A 6,000-nucleotide genomic window follows, 5' to 3' on the forward strand; every position below is an offset into this window, starting at 1 on the left:
CTTAAGACTCAGTCCCACAGCAGCCAGCTGCAGGATGGTGGGCACCATCCCAGATGCACACTGCAAAGCCTGGTTTCCCTGCCCTTCCCTAGCCAGGTGGGGGCTGCAGCCTCATCAACCCAAACTCAGCCTAAGGATGGGTGCAGCCCAATGTTAAACTATCAAAATGGCACCTGGGACCTATGGCTGGAAAAGCTGGGGCCCCACCCAGGCAAACAGTGTACATGAGAAACTATGTAAAGTACTGTCTGCTCATGTTTCGATCTCAACAGCAACCCACATCAGAGTGATGGGGACCTTCCCAAGAGTGTATGGGAGCACCTAGGCTCCTTTATCCCTCCATAGAGCTGCACAGTGGCTGCCAGCTTGCCCATGATTCCCCAATATCTAGGCTCTTAGAACAGTGCCTGGCTGAAGCTGCTCTAGGTATGGATGCCTGTGGGATTCCACATGGGTTCCCTTTCTAAAGGTTTAGAGAGGTTCCCTCTCTAAAAGAGATTGCATCTCTGTGCAATCTCCAAGCAGTTCCCTATGTTAGGCCCAAGACCTGCATGGGGTGGGGGGAGGCGGTTCTTGTAGCCAAGATCATAAAAGTTTGTGTCAGAGAGTAGAGCCTTGGGGGCTTCTCTCTTACTCTTTCACTACACCCAGGAGTTTCTCCTGGCTGTTAGCCAGTCCCCAGGTGGGCACTTGCCCTGATCCTTCCCCTTACCTATTTTTGGTGCTCCCCATCATTTCTCTGGTGAATCCTAGTGTTCTCTTCTAGATGGTCTGCTTGGAATGTGAGAATCTGTTTACTATTCTGGTTTCTCTCTGTGGAGGAGGCACATACTACCTGTGTCTAGTCAGCATCTTGATGCTGTCTCAAGTTCTTATACATTTTGGATTTTAACCCATTATCAAATATTTTTCTCCCAATCTATAGGTTGCCTCTTCACTCTGTTAATTGTTTCCTTCGCTATGCAGAAGGCTTTTTGTTTGATACAATCCCATTTGCCTATTTTTGCCTTCATTGTCTGTTTTTGGGATCATATCAAAAAAAATCATTGCCCAGACCAATATTATAGAGGTTTTCTCCTAGGTTTTCTTCTAGTAGTTTTTTTTTTTTTTGTTGAGACAGAGTCTCACTTTGTTGCCCAGGCTAGAGTGAGTGCCGTGGCGTCAGCTTAGCTCACAGCAACCTCAGACTCCTGGGCTTAAGCAATCCTACTGCCTCAGCCTCCCGAGTAGCTGGGACTACAGGCACGCGCCACCATGCCCGGCTAATTTTTTCTATATAGATTTTTAGTTGTCCATATAATGTCTTTCTATTTTTAGTAGAGACGGGGTCTCGCTCAGGCTGGTCTCGAACTCCTGACCTTGAGCAATCCACCCGCCTCGGCCTCCCAGAGTGCTAGGATTACAGGCGTGAGCCACCACACCCGGCCGTCTTCTAGTAGTTTTATAGTTTCAGGTCTTATGGTCAAATCTTTAATCCATTTTGAGTTTATTTTTATTTTATTTTTTAATTTTTTAATTTTTAATTTTTTTTTTCAGCTCATTATGGGGGTACAAAAGTTCAGGCTATATATATTGCCCATGCCTCCCCATCCCCCCCGAGTCTGAGCTTCAATTGTGTCCATTCCCTAGACAATGCACATCGCACTCATTATGTAGGTGTGCACCCATCCCCTCCCCCTACCCCATCCCCCCCAGTCAGAACTTCAAGCGTGTCCATTCCCCAGGCAGTGCACATACCTACAAAGAAGAACTGGTGCCCATCCTACATAAACTATTCTCCAATATAGAGAAGGATGGGATTCTCTCCGACACTTTTTACCAAGTATTTTTATTTTTTTGAGACAGAGTCTCACTCTGTTGCCCGGGCTAGAGTGAGTGCTGTGGCATCAGCCTAGCTCACAGCAAGCTCAAACTCCTAGGCTTAAGCGATCCTCCTGCCTCAGCCTCCCGAGTAGCTGGGATTACAGGCTTGTGCCACCATGCCCAGCTAATTTTTTCTATATATATTTTTAGTTGACCAGATAATTTCTTTCTATTTTTAGTAGAGACAGGGTCTCGCTCTTGCTCAGGCTGGTCTTGAACTCCTGACCTCGAGCGATCCACCCACCTTGGCCTCCCAGAGTGCTAGGATTACAGGCACAGGCATGAGCATCGCACCGGCTTTGAGTTTATTTTTGTATATGGTATGAGGGAAAAGTCCCAATTTCATTCTTTTTCATGTGGATATCCAGTTTTCACAGCATCATTGATTGAAGAGACTGTCCTTTCCCCATTGTGTATTCTTGGCACCTTTGTCAAAAATAAACTATAAATATGGAGGTTTATTTCTGGGCTCACTATTCTGTTCCATTGGTCAATGTATCTGCTTTTATGCCAGTACCATGCTGTTTTGATTACTATAGTTTTATAATATATCTTGAAACCAAATAGTGTGATGCCTCCGGCTTTGTTTTTCTTTCTCAAGATTGCTTTAACTATTTGGGGTCTTTGGTGGTTCCATACTTATTTTAGGATTGTTTTTCCCATTGCTGTTATAAGTGTCATGGAAATTTGATAGGGATTGCAACGAATCTGTAGATCACTTTGGGTAGTATGGACATTTTAACAATATTAATTCTTCTAAATCATGAACATAGGATAGCTTTCCATTTATTTATGTCTTCAATTTCTTTCAGTACTATTTTATAGTTTTTGGTCCACAGATCTTTCACCTCCTTGGTTAAATTTATTAAGTATTTCATTTTTTTATGTTGTTGTAAAAGGAATTTTCTTCATTTATTTTTTGGATAGATCGGTTTCTGAATATTGAACCAGCCTTGCATTCTTAAAATAAACCCCACTTGGTCATTTTATATTATTCATTTACATATTGCTGAATTCCATTTAATATTTTGTTGATCATTTTCGTTTCTGTGTTCATGCAAGATATTGGTCTGTAGGTTTTTTGTTTTTTTTAAATGATCTTTGTCTCATTTTGGTATCAGAATAATGCTGGCCCCATAAGATGAGTGGGAATTGTTCTCATCTTCCATTTTCTGGAAAGGATTGTGTAGAATTTGTGTTATTTCTTCTTTAGATGTTTAGTAGACTTCTCCAGCAGAACCATCTGGGCCTGGAGATCACTTTTTTTTTTTGGAAAATTTTTTAACTAAAAAGTCTTTAATAGTTACAATACTATTCATATTATCTGTTTCATGCTGGGTGAATTTTGATAGTTTGTGATTTTCTAGAAATTTGTCATTTTATCTAACTTATCAAACTTGTGTATATAAGTTTGTTCTTTTCAATTCTCTTAATGTCTGCAGAATCAGTACTGATTTCAACTCCTTCATTCTTGATATTGGTAATTTCTGCCTTCTCTTTTTTGTTTGTCAGTCTTACTAGAAGTTTATTAATTTTAATTATCTTTTCAAAGAAACAGCTTTTGATTTCATTTTTTTACCTCTATTTTGCTGGTCTCAATTTTATCTGTTAGCTCTTATGTTTTATCTTCTTTCTGCTTGCTTTGATTTATTTTGTTCTTTTTCTAGTTTCTTAAAATAGAAGCTTGATTATTGATTTGAGACCTCTCTTCTATTCAAATATATGCATTTGATGCTCTAAATTCCCTCACTGAGCACTGCTTTAGCTGAAACCCACAGATTTTGATTGATTTTCATTTTCATTCAGTTCCATATACTTTTTAATTTCCTTTTCCTCTTTGAACCATGGATTATTTTAAAATGTGTTTAATTTCCAGGCCAGGTGCAGTGGCTCATGTCTGTAATCCTAGTACTTTGGGAGGCCTAGGTGGGAGAATCACTTCAGCCCAGGAGTTTGAGACCAGCCTGGGCAATAGCAAGACTCTGTCTCCCCAAAAAATAAAAATTATCTGGGTGTGGTGGTATGAACTTGTAGTCCCAGCTACTCAGGAGGCTGAGGCAGGAGGATCACCAGAGATCAGGAGTTCAAGGTTGCAGTGCAAGGCTGCAGTGAGCTAATGATTGCACCACTGCACTCTAGCCTAGACAACAGAGCAAGACCCTGTCTCAAAAAAAGAGATGTTTAATTTCCAAATGTTTGGAGATTTTGTTGTGATCTTTTTGTTATTGATTTCTAGTTTAAGTCAATTATGGTTAAAGAGCATACTCCATATGTTCTTTATTCTTTTACATTTGTTGAAGTTTGTTTTATGATACAGGATATGGTCTACCTTGGTGAATCTTCCATGTGTGCTTGAAAAGAATGTGTATTATTCTCTGTTGGGTGCAATGTTTTATAAAGAACAATTTATAAAACCTTGGTTATGATCATTACACAAAAATAAAAGGGCCAATTAACAAAAATGACATATTAATCCCAAATGTGTATGCATCAAATAACAGAGCTGCAAAATATTTGAAGTAAAAACTATTCCTCCTTTCTGTTTTATTATATTAATCTATAATTACAGTCAGGAAATTCAACAATTTTCTCTCAATAACTGATGGAATCCCTGGCAATCTTCTTTGCTCCGAGGTCTACTTTACCTGATATTAATTTAGTCAGTCCTGCTTTCTTTTAATTAATTTCTGCATGCTATATTGTTTTCCATTCTTTTACTTCCAACCTACTTATAGTATTATATTTAGGTTTTTTCTTTTTTTCTTTATTCATTTACTTTTTTTTTCTTTTTTCACACAAGTGATTTGAGAGTGCAATAGCATTATATTTGTAGTGAGTTTCTTGTAGACAGCATCTAGTTGGGTCATGTTTTTTTCCACTATGTTAATCTCTGAGTTTTTTAAATTTTTAATTGGCAAAAAAATTGTATATATTTATGGATTACAATGGATGTTTTTTACATGGATATATTACAAAATGGTCAAATCAGGCTAATTAACATATCCATCATTTCTTTGCAGCAAAAACACTTAAAATCCTCTTTTAGCTATTTTGAAGTATGTAATACATTATTATTAACTATAGTCACCATGCTGTGCAGTAGATCACCAGAACTCAGTTTCAGTTAGACAGGAGGAATGAGTTCCTCAGTTACAACTCTAGCTCCTTGCCCTGTAGCACATAGCCACACTGGCCTGGTTTTGACGCAATGCACACAAGAAGCTTACCCTATTGAAACTGCTCCTTCAGAAGATTGCTGATTTTGGCATTCTTTTTCCTTTCATCATATTTCTTCTGAATATTTTTGGATTGTTTTTATTTAAAATTTCTTCTTCCTCAGGAGTCTGCTTGGCCCCCTTCTTGCAGCCTGGGGGCAGTGCACAGTGGGACTTGTACCACTGTTGATGCAGTGTGCTGTCATTAAGCACAATGCAGTTCTTCACCAGGGTCTTGGTGCAGACCAGATCGTTATTGGACGCATTGTAGACAACATCAGTAATCCTTGTTTTGTGAATACAACACTCTAAGCCCCAAGAGAAGTTCCCCATGTTCAGCCTCAGGGCACAGTATTTCTTGTTATCTCCACACATATGTATTTGATGAGGGCCAGTCTTAGTGTTAGCAGTGGGGCATCCCAGCTCATACTTCACTTCTTGTGGTAGGGCTTTCTCTTGCCCCTGGTCTTGCAGTGTTTGTTCCAGTTGTCCCGAGAGATGCCCATTGCTTCGCCAGAAGCTTTTTAGTTTGATGCAATCTCACTTGTCTATTTTTGCTTTTGTTGCCATTAATCCATTTAATCAAAATGGATCAAAGACAAATGTAAGACCAGACACTGTAAAACCACTAGAAGAATACATAGGGGAAAGGCTCCATGACATTGGTCTAGGCAGTGATTTCTTTCTTTCTTTCTTTTTTTTTTTTTTAACAAAGATATCACTGTTTTTTAAAACATTTTTATTTTTAATTATGGGCACATAATGGTTGTATATATTTATAGGGTACATGTGATGTTTTGGTGCAGGCATACAATGTGTATTAATCAAATCAGGGTAATTGGGGTATCCATCACCTCAGGCATTTATCATTTCTTTGTGTTAGGAACATTCTATTCCACAGGCAATGATTTCTTGGACATGA

At 38.9% G+C, this 6,000-nt stretch overlaps 1 pseudogene; it reads right to left on the bottom strand.

Annotated features, from left to right (window-relative positions):
* Positions 1 to 3,485: 3,485 nt before the first annotated feature.
* On the bottom strand, positions 3,486 to 5,584 carry LOC138385833 (small ribosomal subunit protein eS8 pseudogene; annotated as a pseudogene).
* Positions 5,585 to 6,000: the final 416 nt, after the last annotated feature.

The sequence above is a fragment of the Eulemur rufifrons genome, chromosome 7 (genome assembly GCF_041146395.1).
Source record: "Eulemur rufifrons isolate Redbay chromosome 7, OSU_ERuf_1, whole genome shotgun sequence".
NCBI lineage: Eukaryota > Metazoa > Chordata > Mammalia > Primates > Lemuridae > Eulemur > Eulemur rufifrons.